We start from the raw sequence: 22,910 nt of genomic DNA, 5'->3' as shown, positions 1-22,910 counted from the left end.
GTTCCATTACACTCACATATCAGTGTGTTCCGTCATTCTCCAATGGATCAGCCATCACTTAGTTTTCAGTTCTTTGCGACCCACAAAAAAAAAAAAATGTTGCTAAAAATATTTTTGTATATATGAGATCTTTCCCTGGGCCAAACACATATTTCCTAGTCTGTTCTCCAAGTACAGAAAACATAAATATTTTTTAAAAGGTAGCTGAGATAAAATCCCTAGCAGATCATTTCCCCTTGACCTATGCCTTGGGAATACTCAGGGATGTTAGTAGGAACTGGCCTTGGGTATATGTGTGACTCGAACAGCGAGTTAAAAGTCCATTTTTGAAGTCCCATGCTATATGTAACCTCATTTCCAGTCATCCACTATCTAAACATGCCCTAGAACTAAGCCCTTATTCTCCCCATGGCTTCATTCAAAGGATTCTCACTTTAGATTCTATCCTTTTAGCTCTTGCTTCCTTAATTCCTTCCCCTCTCTCTAGGAATCCAGTGGCTACAGCTTGATTAATAGGAATCACTGACATTTATATAATACTTTATAATTTTCAAAGGATTTACATACATTATCTTATTTAAACTTCATCTTATTTTTGTTAGTAGTTACTTCTGGTTTCATCCCCATTTCATAGATGAGTAAACTGAGACCCAGTAAAGTTAAGCAATTTACCCTAAGACTAAAGCTTGTAAATGAGAGAAATGATTATTACTCTCTTATGTTAATAACCAATTATTTCATTGGGACTAAGGTTTTCCCCTTTTCTACTTCATTCAAAAACCAGCCCCTGTAGGTTATTCAGGCAGCCTTTGAAGTACAGAGCTGATAATGAGAGGGAAAACTCAGATCTGTTCAAAAGGTAAAGAAATTTTAGTTTAGGTGAATTGATAGATTCTGGCCCATTGTGTTTTACTCAGACAGGCCTGGCAAAATGTGGATTCTCCTTTTTTGTCTAGATCAGGGCTTTTAAAACTTTTTTCCTCTAGTGACCCCTTTTCATCAGAAAAATTCTTACATATATAGGCATATAAAATAGGTATACAAATCAAACATTTGCTGATAATAAATCATCATTTTGTGACCCCATATATAGTCACGAACCACAATTTAAGAAGGTGGGATCTAGATTACTCTAAATTGTAAGCAAGATTGAGTGATCAGTCCTATTCCCCAGACCATCATTAGAATAAACCCCCCTCTAATCATAATATTCATTCTCTCATTGTTAACCAATTAGAGTTGATTGCCACTTTCAGGAACACCCACACTTCCAAGTTCATTTAAATATGGAATGAGGGGTTTTTGGCATTTAAGAGTGCTATTGACCCTTTTTTACTAATTATATGCTAGTATGATTAATAAAATGATTAGTTACCCAGAAATTATATCTCTTGAATTTTTTTATACCTCACAGAAGTATTGAGGGCAGAATTTCAATGCAGGTCTTCTGGAATTGGAGTTAGCATTAGGACAATTCACCTTTCCGGGACCCACTTTTCTTATCTTTAAAAAAGAAGAAATTGAATTTGAGGTCCTAACTTTTTTTTTTTAAGTAGCATTTTATTTTTCCAAATAAAGGCAAAGATAATTTTCAACATTCATCTTTGCAAAACTTCGTGTTCCAATTTTTTCTCCCTCTTGCCCCCTCTTCCTCCCTAAGATAGAAAGCAATCCAATGGAGGTAAACATGTGCAATTCTTCTAAACATATTTCCATTTTCATCATACTGCAAAAGAAACATCAGATCAAAAAGGGAAAAAATGCACAAAGAAAAAAGCAAGCAAGCAAACAACAACAAAGGTAAAAATATTCTGCTTTGATCCACATTCAGTCTCCAGAGTTCTCTCTCTGGATGCGAATGGCATTTTCCATCACAAGTCTATTGGGATCATTTCTATCTCTTCATTGTTAAAAGAGTCAAGTCCATCACAGTGGCTCATCACATAATCTTGTTCCTGTGTATGATATTTTCCTAGTTCTGCTCACTTCACTCAATATCAGCTCATGCAAGTCTTTCCAGGCTTTTCTGAAATCAGTCTGCTACAGAACAATAATATTCCATTACCTTCATGTACCATAACTTATTCAGCCTCCCCAACTGATGGCAATCCACTCAATGTCCAGTTCCTTGCTACTATAAAAAGGGTTGCTGTTTAACTTTTAATTTATTATTGTGTGATCCTACAGTCCTATATAACGTCCATCTCTCAGTCTATCTTTCAAGTCTCCATTGAAAATCCATACTAGAGATAATCAGCCTTGGCTTAGTGACATCTTACTAGATCTTCAAGTCTCCCAAAGGAAGCCATAACATTCTAGGTCTTCAAAACAAAATTATTTTACTTCATTTGACTTCAAATTTAATTAAAAAAAATAAATGCTAGGCACAAAGCACTTTTACCAGGAGAGGAAGATACCATTCAATTAAACATTTAATTAACACTCACTACATGCAAGGCTCTGCAGATACAGAGGCAAAATCAAGGTAGTCTCTATCCTCATGGAGCTTAATGAGAAAAAAAAAGGCTCCATGTGCCTGGATAATAAAATATAAATTAATTGAAGGGGGAAGGAGTACTAACAAAAGGAAAAGTTTCAAGTTGAAAGTGACCTCTGAACTCAGCTTTGAAGTAATTTAGAAATTCTAAAAGGTAGAAGTGAGAAGCCAGGGTATTAAAGCATCAGGTATAGCCTCTGCAAAAGTGTGGGTGAAAGCAAATAGTCCATTTAGCCTGGGACTTTTAATGTGTGAAGGGGAAACTATGAAATCAGATGATGGATATATTAATTTCAAAAATGTTGGCCTAGGGGCATCTCAGTGGTACATGGATAGAGCACCATCCCTGAAGTCAGGAAGACCTGAGTTCAAAACTGGCTTCAGACACTTAATACTTCCTAGCTTGTGTGACCCTGGGCAGGTCACTTAACCCCAAACTGACTCAGCAAAAAATAAAAATAAAAAAAGTTTGTCCATCCTATAACTTCTTCATCTTCTTTGCTATTTTAATGTAGTTTGATTTTTTTAAATAGTATTTTATTTTTCTAATTACAGTAAAGATAATTTAAAAACACATTTTAATATATTTCCATGAAGATTTATTAACCCTGTCCCATTCCCTACCTTAGTGTTCCAGTAGTAGGCTCTGGAGATAATCACAAAAATTTAAAAAATTGTGCTCTCATGGAAAGAACTCTTATTATAAGTTTAAGCCATACATTTTGGCAGTAGTTTTAATCTCTAAAACATGAAGAAAAACACTTTGAAGATAGCCTTTGTTTTGGACTGTGCATTGAGCAGTTTGCAATTTTTTTTTTGTTGTATTATTCTACTCTTATTGTGAAAATAAAAAATTCCCAACAAATGGACTCTATCAATAAATAGTTATGTATCACCATCAAGCCAGTTTGAGGATTTACAAGATTTTTCTTTTCTTTTTTTTTTTAATTATAGCTTTTTATTGACAAAACATATACACGGGTAATTTTTCAACATTGACTCTTGCAAAAACTGTTTCAAATTTTCTCCTCCTTCCCCCCACCCCCTCTCCTAGATAGCAGGTAGTCTCATACATATTTACAATATTTTACAAGCAGGAAGTAGAAGATAGCAGAGAATGGTAAAGACCCTTCCCTACTCTATTTGGGTCCTTATCAGTCAACAACCCTCCCCTTCCATATCAGTTTTTTGGTCTACTCATCTAATCTTCCTCCCCATCATCTTGGTCCTCCTCTGCCTCTTCCCCCTCCAACTTCTACTCTATCCTCAGAAACTTCTTTTTGTGGTCAACATTCTTTCCCACTTTTCCCATTCCTGCTTTCAGGAACCCAATTTTTAAGCTCTGAGGAAACAAAGAACAACTCTTCCTCTAGACATGTTAGCGATTCATACTGTAAACCTTTTTTTTTTTTAAATAAAACTATTTATTGCCAAATAGTGCTGGTTTTGGAAGAGAGATAGCTAAAAAACAAAGATTACCCAGGCCAGGAGTGCTTAATTTTTTGTGTGCATGTTATGGACTCTGCTAGAAATCTGGTGAAATCTCTGGTCTTCTCAGAATCATGTTTTTAAATGCAAAAAATTAGGACCTCAAAGGAAACCAAGGGCAAGTGAAAAATGACAATGTAATTTCCTTCCAACCAAGGTCAAAGACCCTCTGAAATCTATCAACAGATCCCTTAGGGGGCCATAGAACTCAGGTTCAGAACATTTTGACATAGTCTCATCCTTTCACTTTGCAAATTAAGAAATTCATGTACACTGGCAAACTCTGGGAAGATGAGGATGTATTCTGTCACAGTTAAAAAAAAAAACAAACTGTCTAGTCATTCTAGCTTTTGCGATTGCTTGGTGGTATAGTAAATAGAGAAATGAGCCTGTAGTTAGGAGGACTCATCTTCATGAGTTCAAATCTGATCTCAGACACTTACTAGCTATACCATCTTGGGCAAGTCATTTTCCCTGTCTACCTCCCAGTCTCCTTATCCATCAATTGATCTGGAGAAGTAAATGGCAAACCACTTCAGTTTCTTTGCCAAGAAAGCTCCAAATGGGGTCATGGAGAGTTGGATATGACCAATTAACTCAATAACAACAAATCAGTGAACTCAGAAATCATGTTATCTCTAGTTACAAAAGAAGGTTGATATGTCAGGGCTGAATACCAGAAGGGATGTTAGAAATTGGAAAGAGAACAGAAACAAAGTTGGATCTGTCAAAAAGAGATGGCATACGAGTTTTGGGAGTTAGATTAATGGCATTTGAGTGTGCATCCCTGTTGGTTTTCTGGCAAGTACGTATTAAGAGGAGAGTTTATAGTTAGAAAAAACAAGGAGGTTATAAATGTTGGAAGTAAATAGAAGGTATGAAGCAAGAAGGCAGATGGAAGCTTTATATAATAGAAGCAACTTTACTTTTAAAATATTAAATGTCAATGTAGTCTTCTTTAAACACATCTATATCTAGTATAAGACAATTCAGACTTATAAAACAGATTAGGAAGTGATTATTAGGGAGAAAATTGTCTTCTTTATAAAATAATTTGTGCTATATTGGTTAGAGAGATTTATTTTGGATCTATGATTTCATCACTCTTGGGAATTCCTAGTGTGGAAGAATTTTCTACCAATACAGATTGGCAACACATCTATGATTTACAGCCTTGGATCCCATGTGACCTAAAGGAATGAAAGGTTAAGTCATTTGCTCATGGCTAGTCTGTGTTTGTTAGGAATCAAATTCATGACACTTCTCTAATTTGTACCATTGGATTTCTTAAATAGTATGTTTCTCCTTTTTTTTTTTTTTACTAGTAAATTTATTTATTTTAGTACACATTGTTTTATGAATCATATTGGTCGAGATAAATCAGAGCAAAAGGGAAAAACTATAGGAGACAAAAAAAAAAAACCAGAAAACAAATGAATGTAGCAGATGTTAATTCAATCTCCTTAGTTCTTTTTCTGGATGCAGATGGTATTTTCTCTCCAAAGCCTATTTGGATTGCCTTGGATCACTGAATCACTGAGAAAAACCAAGTCTATTGTGGTACTTTCTTTCTGTTCCTGTACACAATGTGTTCCTGGTTCTGCTTGTTTTGCTCAGCATCAGTTCATGTAAATCTTTCCAGGCCTTTGTAAAATTAGCTTGTTCATCATTTTTTATAGAACAATAATATTCCATTATCTTCATATACCACAACTTATTCAGCCATTCTCCAGTTGATGGATTTCTATTCAATTCCAATTCTTTGCTACCACAAAAAGAACTGCTACAAACATTTTTTCACACCTGGTTCCTTTTCTGTCCTTTATGATTTCCTTGGGATTCCAATAATGGCACTGCTGGGTCAAAAGGTGTGCACAGTTTTATAACCCTTTGGGCATACTTCTAAATTGTTCTACAGAATGGTTGGTCATTTCACAACTACCACATTAGTGCCCCAGCTTTCCCACATCCCCTTTTCCTATCATCTTAGTCAATCTGAAAGGTGTGAAGTGGTACCTCAGAGATGTTTTAACTTGTATTTCTCTAATCAATATGATTTTTTCATCTATCTATAGATGACTTTAATGTCATCATCTGAAAATTGTTCATATCCTTTGATTTATCAACTTATCAATTGGGGAATGATTTGTATTCTTATAAATTTGACACAGTTCTTTATATATTTTAGAAATGAGAGATCAGAAACACTGGCTCTAAAGATTTTTTCCCCCAGTTTTGTACTTTTAATTTTGTTCTGTTGGTTTTGTTTGTGCAAAAACTTTTTTAATTTAATGTAATCAAAGTTGTCCATTTTGCCTTTCATAATGTTCTCTAGTTCTTCTTTTTCATAAATTCTTCCCTTCTCCAAAGATCTGATAGGTAAATTATCCCTTGTTCCCTTAATTTGTTTAATTCCAAATCATGTACCCATGTTGACCTTATTTTGGTATGGGATGAGACTTGTAGATCTATGCTGAGTATCTGACATATTATTTTCCAGTTTTCCCAGCAATTTTTTTCAAATAGTGAGTTCTTATTGCAGAAGATGGAGTTTAGGGGTTTATTGAATACTAGATTGCTAGAGCCCTACTATAGGTCTTGATTATTGTGTTGTATGTATCCAATCTATTTCACTGATTCACCACTCTATTTCTTAGCACCACTTAAAAGTGATTTTAATGACTGCTACTTTATAATATAGTTTTAGGTTTGGTACTGCTGAGCCACCATCTTTTGCATTTTTTTTCATGAATTCCCTTGATATCCTTGACCTTTTGTTCTTCCAGATGAATTTTGTTATTATTTTTTCTAGTTCTATAAAATAATTTTTATCAGTTTGATTGGTATGGCACTGAACAAGTAGATTATTTAGGCAGAATTGTCATTTTTATTATATTAGTTTGGCCAACCATGAGCAATTGATATTTTCCAATTGTTTAGATCTGACTTTATTGGAGTGATGTTTCTCCCTTTATATGTGTGGTCCCTGGGGTCCCACTCTCCCAATGTGGACATGTATAAATGTCATCCCCAGGTTTCAGGAACTTGTAGATAGGTACCCCCTAAAAACTATAGCTTTCAACCCTCTGTGATGTGTATATTTTTACAATTAAACTTTGACCTCTTGACAAATAGGGACTATCTTTTATGTTTCTTTATATCCTCAGCATTTACAGTGTCTGGCACAATGTAAGTTTTTTCCTTTTCTTCTTCTCTCTCTCTCTTTCTTTCTTTCTTTCTTTTTTTTTTTTTTTTGAGACAATCAGAGTTAAGTGACTTGCCCAGGATGATATAGCTACCAACTATCTGAGGCTGTGAATTCTCAATAAATCTTTATTGCCTTACTGATTGTCAGTCATCCAAGGATGCATTACTTTAAAATGTCATTTAATTGAATAGCATAGTAAATAAGTTGACAAGAAATCATTCCTCATGAACACATTGGCTACTTTCCCATGAGGGGAAGGGGAGAGGAGAAAAGACATTTATAAAGTACTTCTACTGCCAAGCACAGTGATAAATGCTTTTATAAATATTATCTCATTTGATACTTTGGGAGCACCCCTGACAAATAGGTACTGATATCCTCATTTCTCAGGTGAGGAAACTGAGGCAGACAGAGGTTACATGTTTTCCCCAGAGGGACCCATCTAGTAAGTGTCTGAGGCAGATTAGTTCTTGATTTTAGAACCAGTTTTTTATTCATTGTGTCATCTAACTGCCTCTGCACATACAGACACATACACATACAGAAAACTTACATGATAAAAAAACATAAATGGAAAATACACATCAGGAGCCCATGGAGCCAGTGTCCATATATGAAGGAGAAACACACAAAGAAATGGAGCTTAAACATGGTTAAAACAACTCACACTTCTGTTGCTAGACAGCCATTAGTGTCCTCTGATGACATCATCATGTAACTGTTTTTGTCTGCAGGGGATGTCATTTTTGTTGGGTGAATCATCTCTTTTGAGTTCATGATTGTTGACCTATTCTCTGCTACTGTCTGTGGAGCATTAAGTATCTAGGCTCTCTAGGATCAGCTGGTGCTATCTATTATCATCTACAAGAGTGTAGTGGCTAGAAAGCCTCTCTCTGAAAGGGACAAGCACAGCTCTTTGAATACATAGTCACAGTTATGAACCTCTAGGTAGTCACTGAAAATCTTGGCTAAATCAAATATTTTCCTTCTTTTTAAAAATAGCTTTTCTCTTAGTACAGTTTTATAGCCCTTGGTTTCAGGGCTGATTTGAGGTGAGAAAATTCTTTTTAGCTCCTGTTAAACACTGGATTGTGATCCCATGCTTTCATATTCCACTTTTGGGGACTTTGCCCAAAAAGATACCAAAAGGTTCCTGGTGGAGACTGATGTACTCAGGCTTTTATAGCTCCCAGGATTTAATTTGATAGTTATGTAAATAAAACCAGAGGTCATGAGAAAATCTAGGTGAAGAAGACAGGGCAAAATACCATTCAGTTTGTAAAAATACAGCTTCACAAACTTTCTCAAGAACACATTTCAGTGATAGTTTACATTTGTAATTTATAGTCTTCAAAGAACCATCACATATATTATCTCAATTGATCTTTATCCTGCAATACAGACAAGGCAGATATTATATCTCCTTTGTGAAAAAGAAAATTATCTGGAATAGAGCAACCAGGATGGTGAAAGAACTTTAATTACTTGTTGAAACTGTTATTTGTCTTTTGAAGGATATACCTTACATCGCAATTAGATTTCAAGAATCTTAAAGGAATGGTCTACAATATCCTTGTAACCTCAGCACATAGCAGTGGATTGTACTTAGCAGATTCTCAGTCATTGTTCATACGTGTTGACAGTTAACAATCATTTGTTAAGTGCCTACTGAATGCACTAACTTGTGGGGAATTGAAATGAATTCAAAAGTGTTTTTGTGGAGTGGAAGGGAAAAACTGAGTTGACTGCCAAAGACATATTAAGTTCAATTTGTCATTTATCATAAATCTAGACAGTCAAGGAACCTTAGAGGTCATGTAATCTAGCCATCTTATTTTAAGATGAAGGTCCTGAGTGTTGAAATGATTTATCCAAAGCCATACAGATAGTTGGGTATCTCAGAATTCAAGATCCAAAAATCTTGGATCGAATGTTCACTTTACCAGGAAATAAGAGAGTAAAGTCATCTCTAGTGATTGAATTCAAGATGACTGAAGAAGAGGATGTTTCACAAACCACAAGGATCACTTCCTTCTTTTATGGCACTTAGTGCCTCTAACACCATTTGAAACACATTATTGTCATCAGAAAGCTCTAGATTTGGAATCAGGGGACCTGGGGATAAAGCCAAGCTCTGCTTCTAAAGCCCAGGACTTGCACGAGTTGGCAAGGTAATCAACAGATTTGGACTTCAGTTTCCTCATCTGTGAAATGAGGGATTTGGATCAAATAACCCCTTAAAAGTCTCTTCTTTCTCTAATTCTATGATCCTATCATTATCATGATAATAATAATGAATGCTTTAACTGTGATAAAAATGCATATCACATAGGGTTAATGGTGAGTCATGTGGTATGTGGGAGCAGGCTGCAAATTAGAACCAATTAGGATCTTTGAAAAAGAACAGGAATGAAAGATGTAATAAAGGAATTGTATGATTAGAAGAGGAGATGAGCTGGTCATGTGGTAATGGGCAGTGATGGGAAGAAGAAGGTAAATTCCCTTGCTATCCTCACAATCTCAGAAGAAATTGAGGAAGATCTCCATTATCTTGGCTGGACCCCCTGGAGAACTTAAGGAAATGGACATGGATCAAAGGATCATACTTGTAGAAGGACTTCAGAGGCCCTCTAGTCCAGTCCTTTCATTTTACAAATGAGAAAACAGAGGCCTTGGTCAGTGAATTGACTTTTCCAAAATGACATGAGTAGTAAATGCTACGTACACAGAATGTACAGGCAAGAATGTATATAGTATGTTGGAGAAAACCTTTAAATAACTGATCTCATGAAAAATGCTATCCATACCCAAAAGAAAGAAGTGATTGTATCTGAATACAGATTGAAGCATACTTTTAAAAAAATATTATTTTTCTTAAGGTTTTTTTTTTATTTGGATGGGGGATTGGAGATCTATGTTTTCTTTCAAACATGACTTTTATGAAAATATTTTGTATAATTTCACGTGCCTTTTTACTGGGGAGAGAAGTTAGAGAAGAAGGAAGGGAGAGAATCTGGAACTCAAAGTTTTAAAAACAGTAAAAATGTTTTACATGTAGCTGGATAAGTTTTATATACATATATAAACAAAAAAAATTATCTCACAGATCCATTTGAGAATCAAGTAAAAGCTGATATATAATGTACTCTAAGGTTTACATTATTATCTCATTTGATTCACATAACCTACCCTTTAAGATTAGTGTTATTATTATTCCCACTTCTGAGGAAACTGAGTCTCAGAAAAATTAAGTGAATTGTCCAGGGTTACACAGCTAGTCGGTCAACAAGCATTTATTAAGCACTAACTCGTGTCAGGCATTATTCAGGGGTCCTCAAATTTTTTAAATAGGAGGCTAGTTCACTGTCCCTCAGACTGTTGGAGGGCAGGACTGTAGTAAAAACAAAAACTTTGTTTTGTGGGCCTTTAAATAAAGAAACTTCATAGCCTTGGGTGAGAGGGATAATCGTCCTTAGCTGCCGCATTTGGCCCTTGGGAGCTGTAGTTTGAAGACCCCTGTAACTGCTGGGATCCAAAGAAAGATAACTTGCAGTCCTTGTTCTCAAGGAGTCCTCAATCTAATAGGGGAGACAACATACAGCAACTATATATTAACAACCTATAGACCATGTGGTGTTTAAAAAGGTTTAAAAATCATAATTTCTAGGTAATTTAATCATTTTATTAATGATGCCAGCATTTTAATAAAAGGATGGCAATTTAACTAAAGACAGTCATGGCAACTTGGAAGTGGAGTGTTCAAAAGGAAGGCAATCAAATCTGATTGGTTAATAAGCAATGAGAAAATGAATATTACAATGAGGGAACTTTGATTATGGTTTCATTCCACCCACCACAGTCCTGAGCAATGTATTCAAAGAATTTATGGCCCCTTCAAGGAGCACAACACCATGATATCCCCATTTGGGGGAGATCTACATAAAGAAGGTTAGCTCAATCTTCAAAGACTGAACTTTTAAAATCAGGACTTTAGAAAAAGGAGGGAACTCTGGATCTCCCCAAAGCATTGGTTTTAACAGTCATTTCTCTCAAAAGAATAAATTGGAGATAATCAAAGGAGGAAAGGCACTAGCATTAAATGGGATCAGAAAAAGTTGAGGTTTTAGCTGGGACTTGAAGGAAGCCAGGGAAACCAGGAGGCAAAGATGAGGAAAGAAAAGGGTTCCAAGCACGGGGGAGGGGGCAGCAAATGAAAATGATTCCAGAACTTTTTTGCAGTTGGGATTCAAACCCACCTCTTCCTGTTAGGAATTGTATTGTGCCTTAGTGATCAGATGGATGCCGAAGAGATGTTTAAAATTAAACTTTGTGAAAACGAAGAGTTTAGATTCAGAGATTTCATTTCCCCTCCAAAAATGCAAAGTCCGTGGCTAAAAATGAGTGTCTTTTTCTTTCCTTCAGCACTGTTTTAATGTTATTTATGAGACTTTTCAACCAAGACAGTTATTTCATCTCTGACTCAAAATGGGGTGAGAATTCAAACAATCAACTGTCTCCCACGCCTTGGGCATCGCCCTCTCTTCTGCTGGGTAAATCAGGCAGGTTTTCGGATTCTGTGACCAGACCATGTAATAGACGGTTGAGCAGCCAGTGGGCGATTTTCACGCCCCTGATCTCGAAGGTCCCCTTCTGGCTCTAAGATTCGTGGATTCTAAGACTAGCAGTGACTCAGAAATTGAGTTTCTGGGCCCTGGCTCTTTTGCCATACATTATGTTTCCCCCCAGTGGCTACCGAGAGTAGTTGAAAGAAAGGAATCATCACTGGCAGAAGGGAGGTCATGGGCACATACTGAAGGGCCCTAAACCCCTTTCCTCCCCTAGCATCTATTCCCCAAAAGTTGGAAGTGTGTCACTGATTAATAAAGGTTTGATTAACACTCATCTTTCTGTCTGGCATCCTTGTTAATTAAGGTCCCCGCTGAAGGCCTTTGCAAATACAGCATGAAATTGCTTTCTGCAGAGACAATGGCAATAATAAATGACCCCCTTTAAAAAAACCACAAGCTTCTAATTTCCATAAGCTATTTCCCCTTCCCCCAGTAAAGTTCTCATTTGACCACTTTTGGGTCTAAAATGACATAGCTCCTTCATCCAAATCTGCCACTCAGAAATGACTTCTTTTCAGAAGGCCTGTGAATAAAGTGCTAGAGACAGTCTGCCTTCCAAGGGATGCCTTTTTATATTTCTTAAATTAATACCAATTTTTTTTTTGGTATATGGCCACAATGTACAAAAATGCAGTGATGTCTGAAGAACAAAGAATTAATGTTGCCCCCCCCCCCCAATATACAGTGGGGAAAAAGTGTGGTAGCTGTGAGAAAGACATACCCAATGAGAACCTTCAAAGAAGAATGGTAGTAAAAGAAGTCACTAGGGACTAGTGTGTATAAGTATGCTTATAAGTATGCTAGGAAGAGAAGATGAACTAGTGAAAAAAAAATCAAACCATCTTTGCCAAGAAAACAATAGAAAAATGATTATTAAATCTTATTAGAAAGTCAATCACTTTTGTTTTTAACCACTTGAGTTTTTCTATTGTTTTGCAATTTAATTTTGCTCTTTATTTTCACAGCCCTTTATTAAATGTAATTTTATTGCAAAATTTAATATGAAAATTATGCATTTAATATTTCTGCTTTTCTGAATTTTATTGTGAGGTTGTTATGTCCTAAAATATGCTCAGTTTTCATGTAGGTATCATGCATTAATGAGAAAAAGGAGTATTCTTTTCTATTCTCATTCAATTTTCTCCAGAGAGCTATCATTTTTTACTTTTCTGAAATCCAATTCATCTCCTTAACCTTTTTGTTGTTAATTTTTCAATTCATCTTTTTAACTCTTTTCACGTTATTTTTTGTTAGATTTATCTAATCCCGAGAGAGGTTAATTAAAGTCCCCCCATTAGTATAGTTTTACTGTCTATTTCCTCATGTAACTCAACTTTTCTTTTAAAATTTGGATGTTTCATCATTTCACCATTTGGTACACACACACACACACACACACACACACACACATATATATATATATATATTTAGTATTGATAACCATGGTGAGGGTGAGCCTCAATACTCCAAAAGGATGACTTTAGCATATTGGATGATCTCTCCATGGTTAACTTATGGGAAGACATGGACAGGTTGGGCGGATACAGAGGAGTGGCAATCTGCATCAGAGAAGAGCTCACAGTTCCATTTGTGGGATTTCCTAAATTAGTTGGTTGGATGGCCAAATTTGTGCTTAACTTTGATTTCTCTGATTCCTTCTATTATGCAATGTGCAACGTCAATATTCAAAATATCTTATTCTATGAGTAATACCAATGATAGGAAAGTCAAGGTAGAAATTAGTATTTTTGTCAATGTCAGCCCCATCTACAGAAAGATAGATCTCCATGAGATAGTATAAGTGAAGTACTTTGCAAAATGTAAGCATTATACATGAAGGCTGACTATAATTATTATTATCACCAATAGATATTTATTGATGACTTCACATGTGGTTTCTTAATTGTAGATAGGGATAAAGGAGAGGACCTAGAACTCAAAATTTTAAAAACAAATTTAAAAATTTTTTGTTTTGAATGCAACTGGGAAAATATTAAATACAATAAATCAATATTTATTGATCATCATCATAATAATCACTGACATTTGTGTGATGCTTTAAACATTTTACATAGAGCATCTTATTTGAACCTCACAACATTCCCATTAGATAAGTCCTACTGACACCTCCATTTTACAAAGAAAGAAATAGACTCAGAGAGCTTAAGTAATTTCTCACAATGATACAGCTAGAGAGTATCAAAAATAGAATCCAAACCCAAATCTTCTTCATTCCAGTCCAACAATCAGTAGGAACATCAGCTGCCTCTACTATCAGCATTCAATGAATCAATCAAGAAGCATTTATTAATCACCTAATGTGTGCTCAGTTCTGGGACACAAATATAAAAATGAAAAACTCCCTGCTCTCAAGGAGATTATATTCTTTTGGGGAACTTTTAAGGATTAAAGATCCATCAATATGATATGGGTCTCTGATCTTAAGGAGCTTATGATATAATTGGAGAGAGAAGCCACGTACATGTGAAATTCAGTCATGTCCAACTCTTCATGACCTCATTTGGGTTTTCTTGGCAAAGATACTGGAGTAGTTTGCCATTTCCTTCTCCAGCTCATTTTATAGATGAGGAAACTGAGGCAAACAGGGTTCAATGACTTGTCCAGAATCACACAAGCACTAAGTATCCAAGATCAGATTTGAACTCATAAAGATGTCTTGCTGATTATTTCTTTAGGTACCTCTCTATGAAAGGATAGGTCAAAGTGGAATGGGTCTCCTCAGCAGGAATTGGGTCCCTTCTTGTTGGAAGACATTAAGCCGTGGTTGGAAAGACCACTTATAAGGAGGATACAGAAGAGATCAGAGACAGATTGAGCTAATTGACTTCTGGGGATCCTTTTAACTCTGAAATGCCACGATTCTAAAGATTTAGTTTTCAAATATTTGAAGGAATGCCATGTAGGCAAAGGAATAGATAGTTTTCTGCTTTATCCCAGAGGACAGAATTAGGAACAGGGGATAGAAGTTGTAGAGAAGCAGATTTTGCCTTATTATGAAAAACTTCCTAATGATGAAAGCCGTACAAAAATGGAGTAGGCTACCTTGGGAGATAGCTAATGATTTCCCCAATTAGTGGTCATCTTTAAGCTGACTACTCAGCAAATATATTATAGATAGAGGCCTTGTTCTGGTGTGAAACCTGACTGGATGGAAAATGGGTCTTTTTCATTCTGATCCTGGAAGATTCTGTGATAATTACTGTCAAATGGATGGTATCAACAACAATCAACCAAGACATTATGAGGAGCAAGAAAATTGGGTCAATGAAGGCCAAATATTAAAATATGATTTAAATAATTTTTAATTTGTGAAAAATTTTATTTATGAAAAATCTCTTACTCTGATTTTGCCTTTTGTTACATCACTTCCATTGCCAGATATCTTCCTCCCCACTTCCCTGCTCAATAAAGTACCCCTTGTAATAAAGATTAAAAAGAAAAAGAAAAAAAAATCAGAGAAATTAATCAAAACATCAGCTTTGTCTGATAGTATGTGCAATATTTGCTACTTATTATTTACCACATTTGCAATAAAGAGAAGGAACACAACGTTTCCCTGAAAAAATAGTTGAGATACTGAACTATCAATTCTGTCTTTGATATTTTTGGATGTGGACTTAGTGGGAATAATGCTGTGCAGATACATTGTCAAGTCTGAGTTTTTTCTCCTAAGGGACCAAGGTGGGATAGAGGAGAACATGCTCCCCAGATGTTAGGGAGAAATGTCAGTCTTTTGATTCTGGATCTTATCTTTAAAGTAAATAAGCCTTTGAAAAAATAGATAACAACAATAAAAGAAACTCAACAACCAATCAAGTAAAAACAAAAACAAAAAAACCCTGTAGGTCTAATGGATCATAATAAGGTGGAATTCTTTTGTTATTCTTTTTTCATTTATGTTGTTGAAATTATTTTTTAAATAGTATTTTATTTTTCCAAATACATATGAAGATACTTTTCAACATTCACTTTTGCAAAACCTTGTGTTCCGCATTTTTCTCCCTCTTTCCTCCCCTTGTCCCCTCTTCCCAAGACAGCAAGCAATCTGTTATAGGTTAAACATGTGTAATTTTTCTAAAAATATTTCTATATTTGTCAGGCTGTGCAAGAAAAATCAGATCAAAAGGGAAAAGCCACGAGAACCGAAAAAAAAAAAAACAAACAAACAAACAACAAAACAACTATTGTGGAAATTATACATATTATTCCCCTAATAGTTTGAATCAAAAATTTTCAGCAACTAACAAAATTGAATTATATGAATTTTAATCTCTTTACTGACTTCTCTGTCTAGTTTCAAATGGAGGGTCCATCAGATAGATATTAAGAAAAGAAAGTGGGGAGAAAAAAGAAAAGGGAGGGAAGAGTTTCAATTACTCTGTAGACGCAACAAAGGTGAGGAATATGGGACAGAGTGCTGTAATTTATATGATATCTACCAACACTATCAAAGTATAGTATCAACAGTATCAAAGTAAATATTACTTCTCTGACTCCCATCTGAATCAATAAGATCTTTCCTACTCAGCCATATCCTTGGTGGTGGTAGTAGTAGTAGTAATAATAATAATAATAATATTTATAGTATTTTTGCAAAATGCTTTATAAAATATTATTTGTATGATTTATTTTTATCACTTAAAATATTTATCTAAAATTTATATCTGATTATCACAACAACCCTGAGATGTGGGTGCTATTATTATCCACATTTTACAGATTAAAAAAAATGAGGAAAATAAAGGTTAATGACTTGCCCAGTATTATACAACTAGTGTCTAAGACTAGACTTGAACTCAAGTCTTCCTGATTCCAAATCCACTGCTCTCTTCTCTGTACCACCTCGATGGTGATAATAACCCTCCCTACAGAAGCTATATCTTAGATTCCTTCCCCACAATCTCCCTCCATCTCAGTTTATCCCTTTTACCCCCGGCACAAAATATCCTAATTTTGACTCTGGATAATCCACAAATCAGAAAATCAGCTGTTGAATAATGGAGAGTCCTTTCTGTTTTCACTAGCAATTTAAAAATCAAATGATTTCTAGTTTTCCGGCACAGATGCATCATCCCTATCTGGTCTAGAAAAATAATGTGCTGCTGGAAAATGAGATCTTAATGAGAAACAAGGAGAAGCAGAGTAAGATAAATTATACTGATAATTTATACCCTCTCTCCTTTGCTTGGTCACTATTTTTGCAAGAGTAGCAATGTTTGGGCTTTTTCTTTAAAATACCCTCAATCACTAGGAAAGAACTGGGGTTACCATGTGTGCTTTCCCAGGCCAGATGTTCTTTTCCACCTAATCAAGTAATTGCATCAAAGTCAGTACCCAGCTCCTTTTATGAGGGTGAAAGCAAAAAAAAAAAAAAAAGCCACTGTACTAGACCGTGGGTCTAAAAGGACATTTATTGAGTCCCTTCCAATAGGTCCCCTTGGAAGATATCTCTGTAATGGGGGGTGTTATTGTGTTCTCTTTGCACTCCGATCGATGCTGAGTCTTTTACATCCCCTTGTGGCCCTGTTGCCTTGTAAGATGCAGACATTTCCGAAAGGAACAGTGACTTAGAAGCTAAGATCCAAACCAGATGTGAATAAGGTTGAAATGTACATCTCCCAGCAGGAGATCAAGTTTCTCTTTACTCTCAGACTAATATCTATACTTAGCAAAGAGGAAATAACCCCCCATGTTTTCCCATCTTCTCTTGATTTTTTGGCTGGATAGCTAGCTTTGGGGCCAAGGAGATCAAGATTCAAATCTTTCCTTTTATACTTAATTAAGCAGAATACATTTATACTTAAATGACCAAATATACTTGGTCATTTTCACTTCTGGGCCATCAACAATTGTCTTAATTTTGTCTTGCCATTCGATTACTCTGAAGGAGAAACTGAGATAAGTGACTTTGCACAGTTCATGCTCCCTTAAATCCAATTCACTCGAAAGACATCCCCCCGTTGATGAAGGATGAAGGATGAACAGCAACCTTTCACTGCTCCCAGATAACTAACTCTCTAACACAGGAGTCCTTATCCTTTATCACAGGGGTTCTGTGGTATTGATTTTTTATAAACATATTTTAATATAATTGGTTTCCTCTATAATCCTACATAGGTTATTTTATGTATTTAAAACCTTTTTTTTTTTTTTTTTTTGAGGGAATCAAGGTTAAATGACTTGCTCAGAGTCATATAGTTACTAAATGTCTGAGGCCACATATGAATGCAGATCCTCCTGACTCCAGGGCTGGTGTTCTATCCACTGTACCACTGGCCCTCAATTTTATACATTCAAAAACATTATTAACAGAAGGGGTCCATACTAGTAAAGTCCATGAGCATTTATCAAAAAGCATTTATTAAATGCCTATTATATGCCTTGCATGTAGGTGGCGCCATAGTGGATAGAGCATGGACCCTGAAGTTAGGGGAATGTAAGTTTAAATCTAGCCCCAGACTCTTACTAGCTGTGTGATCTGGGCAAATCAGTTAATTCCAATTCTCAAAGAAAGAAAGAAAGAAAGAAAGAAAGAAAGAAAGAAAGAAAGAAAGAAAGAAAGAAAGAAAGAAAGAAAGAAAGAAAGAAAGAAAGAAAGAAAGAAAGAAAGAAAGAAAGAAAGAAAGAAAGAAAGAAAGAAAGAAAGAAGGAAGAAGGAAGGAAGGAAGGAAGGAAGGAAGGAAGGAAGGAAGGAAGGAAGGAAGGAAGGAAGGAAGGAAGAAGGAAGGAAGGAAGGAAGAAAGGAAGGAAAGAAATGGAGTTGAAAGATAGAATGTCTTATTTGAGGTGCGGAGGCCAGAGTCAGTAAATTGCAGAGTACATGAGGTAAATAAGATGTAAGGGAGACTGAAAAGGTAGGAAGGAGCCAAGTTATGAAGGCTTTAAAAAAAAGCCAAACAGGAGATTTTATATTTGATCCATGAAGAAACTCTGCTCTAAGACTGTAAATTACAGAGTAGGCAGATAGTAGCATTGATAAAGGAAGCTTCCTCACAGGCAGATTTCAGATTTCCTATATCAATGACCTTCCAGGTATCTATTTCCTCCTCTTTCAAAAAGGTTCAATAAAAATCTTTTTTTTTCTTCTCCAGGACTTAGGAACTGTATTTTTGTAAATATACTAGCAAGTGAATTGGATTTAAGTAAGGGTGGGCTGTGCAAAGTCACCAGCTTCCCCTTTGTTCCCAAGAGCCAACGGGTCCATATCTATAAGTATGTATGTATATGTGTGTGTACAGATGGATGGATGGATGTGTAGGAGGCAATCAGGGTAAAGTGACTTGCCTAGGGTCAGATGATTAGTGCATGTCTGAGGCTGAATTTGAAGTCAGGTCCTCCTGACTCTGGCGCCAGTGCTTTATCCACTGTCACCTAGTCGCCCCCTTATATTTTTGTTTAGAGAAAAGTTATACTTTTTTTCTTTTAGTTTTCCTATGTTAGTACTTGTCAAAAACAGGAGGGGAGAAATGGGAATGTAAACATATTTTTATTAAGTGCCTACTATGTACTAGGTATTTTTAAAATATTATCTCATTGGACTCACAACAATTCTGGGAGATATGTGTTATTATTTCAATTTACAATTGAGGAAACTGAGGTAGACTGTAGTTAAATGACTTGCGCAGGTTCACATAGATAGTAGGGTTCTGAGGCTAGATTTGAATTCAGGATTTTCTTCCTGGCTTCTTGCCCAGTGATCTATCTATTACACTACCTGCCTCCTAAGAAGGGGAAATGTTCCCAAACAATGATAGGATCATGTAAAATGATGACATCAGAGGTCATCTAGCTTATCCCTTTCATCTTACAGATGAATTTTACTTGGATGATAATTTACTTGGAGTCCCCAGATTCAAACCCAGAATCTCATACTTTAAATAAATCACTCTTTCCAGTATATGGTGCTTTCTCCCAATCTTGGAAAGTAAGCAGTCAATGTTTATTAAGCGCCTTCCATGTGCAGAGTGCCCTGCTCAGGCAAAATTTGTTTGTTTGGTTGATTTTTTAAGATACAATCAATCCACAGCCTCATGGGGCTTATGTTTCTGGGAAATTATGGGAATTCTGTTTAGAAATCAGGCTGCATCATGCGTTGAATTCATTGGTTACAAGCTTTTAACACAAATATTATTCTGATAGTGATATAAGGGTACAGCTGTGGATCTTGTATCATCTGAATCTCTTCCCTCAATGGAATGGGCGGATGAGAACAACTTGTTCCAATGAGTATGAGGGCGGCTGAATCAGGCTCTGTGGAGCACTTAGAGCTTGATCAGATATCAAAGCACAGATATCCAAAGACCAAGGTCATCCGGTACATCCGGGGCCACTGCCAGTGGTCCTGACTTTTGCCTGAACTTCCATGGCCCTGGAATAGCGAAGCTGATGACTTTATGAAACTCTGCCTTACTTAAATCCAATTTACTCAAAAGTCAAGAAGACATCATCCTGTGATGTCACTGGTCCTCTTCCAAAGGACTAACAGCAACTGTAGATCTGGCACTGTGCTAAGCAATAAAGCTACTTTATAAGGCAGCAAGGTAGTACAGTGGATTTGAGCATTATGCCAGGAAAACCTGAGTTCAAATCCAGCTGTAGACACTCTAAGTCACTTAATTGCTGTTTGTCTCAGTTTCTAAAATAATAAGATGGGGAGGATCTCTCTGACTTGCTGTGAGAATCAAATGATCATATTTATTAAAGTATTTCACAAACCTCAATGTGAGATATAGTTACTGCAATCATTATTCCATTAACAATATGACCTACCAGCAAAAAGTAGCATAAGGGCTATCAATGAGGAAATGTAAAACTGCAAAAAGAGGCAGGCTATTCATGTAGCAAGGGCAAGGGATACATATGGTATCACCATATGTTACACCAGGGATTCACTGGTACCCAAGATGTGTAAAAAAAAAAAAAAAAAAAAAAGACTTAGAGGAAGCCATATGACACACTGGGTAGAGAGCATCAATGTGCCTGGCACACAGTCAGTGTTTAATAAATGTCTGTTGTTAGATTGATGATGGACTGAGTAGATCTTTATCTTTGGAGGGGCTATGGGAAACCACACATAAGAATCACTGGAGATGAGAAGTCATGAATAAGTTTTGATATGTACCAGAGAAGAGTTTAATCTCATTTATCAGATTATAGATTCACTGAAGTGTTAAATACCACAATCAATCAATCAATAAGCATTTATTAAGCACCAATAGTGGGCCAGAGACTTGAATTTGGTAAAAAAAAAAAAATGGTGATTGATGTCTAACACTCAACATTCTCACTTGTGGCTCCAATAGGCTATAGTAGCCACACTCTGGTAAATAATCTGGGTAGATGGGCTAAACCAAGTTGAAGGTAATCAGCAGGCCTGCTACTAGACTACAATGACTAAGAGAGAGTGAGGCTGATGATTTATGCCAGCTCTGCCTTACTTAAATCCAATAAATGCACTAGTCAAGACATCATCCTGTGACATCATTGGTCCTCTTCCAAATTGAAGGATAAACAACAGCTGTGGATCTGTGCTAAGTAGCAAGGTTTCAAAGATAAAAACCAAACAATCCCTTCCCTCAAAGAACTTATATTCAATTGGCAAACAATAAGAAAATATAAATTAAGTACAAATAAAATGAAAAAGCAAAAGCAAAAAAAAAAAAAAAAAAAAAGCAAAAAACCTTTGTTGTTCAGTAATGTCTGACTCTGTGGATTTTCTTGGTAAAGATACAGGAATTCTTTACCTGAAACCATTTCCTTGCTCATTTTTCATATGGAGAGACTGAGGCAGACAGGATTAAGTGACTTGCCCAGGGTCATGCAGCTAGCAAGTGAAGCCAGATTTGAACTCAGAAAAATGAAGCTTCCTGATTCTAAGTCTGGTATTCTATCCACTGAGCCACCTCCTGGGGAAGGTTTTTTTTTTTTTGTTTGTTTTGTTTTTTTTAACATGATGTTTGCTCATGTCTTTATTTTTAAAAAATCTTCCATAGGAGATAAAAGAACAACAACAAAAATGTATATATTCTAATCATTTTAAAATATTGTGGCCAATATTACAAGACTAAGGCAAGTTGTTACATGATCCTTTATTTTTGGTACATGATCAACTTACAGAGCAGTAAATATATACATACATACATACATATATATATATACATATATATATATGTATATATATATATATATATATATATATATATATATATATATATATATATATATATATATATATATATTTACACTTCAGAGTAGTTTTAGGCAGAGCTTTTTATTCTTCTTTGTGTCAAGGTTCTCTTGAGCCCACAGTCTGAACAAGCTTATGGATACCTTCTTAGAATCATGTTTCTAAATAAATACAAAAAAGAAATCAAACATATTGGAATGCAGTTACCAAAATATTAAAAGAATGTGAGTTGTTCATAGATTCTAAATTTAGAACCATTCATATAAGAGAGCAGGTAATGAAGTGATAACCAGCCTAGCTTTGTAAGGAAAAAGTCCTAAGCACAGTGTTTATAAAAGAGTAAGCATTTAATAGATGTTGATTGATTGAAGCCATATCAGACAAATTCAGCACCTTATGTTCTTTTAAAAAAGTTTTTATTGTTATTTATTGTTTTTATAATTCTAATTTTTTCTTCATTTCCTATTCCTCCTCTTTTCTAGCGCACTACTCATAACATTAAAAACAAAAGAAAGAGAGAGAGAAGCAGAGGAAAAGAGAGACAGAGACACAGAGAAAGATAGAGACAGAGAGAGGGAGAAAGTCACAGAGACATACAGTGAGAGAAAGAGACAGAGGCAGAGAGAGACACACAGAGACAGAGACTGAGAGACACAAAGAGAGAGACAGAGACAGAGTTAGAGAGACATAGACAGAGAAAGACACAAAGAGACAGAGAGAGAGAGAGAGAGAGAGAGAGAGCGAGAGAGAGAGAGAGAGAAGGAGGAAGGGAGAGAGGGGGCAGAATAGAGGGGGAGAGAAGAAAGAGAAAGAGAGGGAGGGGGAGAGAGAGGAGGGAGGGAGGGAGAGAAGAAGGAAGGAAGGAAAGAAGGAGGGAAGGAA

This window comes from Antechinus flavipes, chromosome 5 (genome assembly GCF_016432865.1).
Source record: "Antechinus flavipes isolate AdamAnt ecotype Samford, QLD, Australia chromosome 5, AdamAnt_v2, whole genome shotgun sequence".
Lineage (NCBI taxonomy): Eukaryota > Metazoa > Chordata > Mammalia > Dasyuromorphia > Dasyuridae > Antechinus > Antechinus flavipes.
This window is presented reverse-complemented; position numbering follows the sequence as displayed.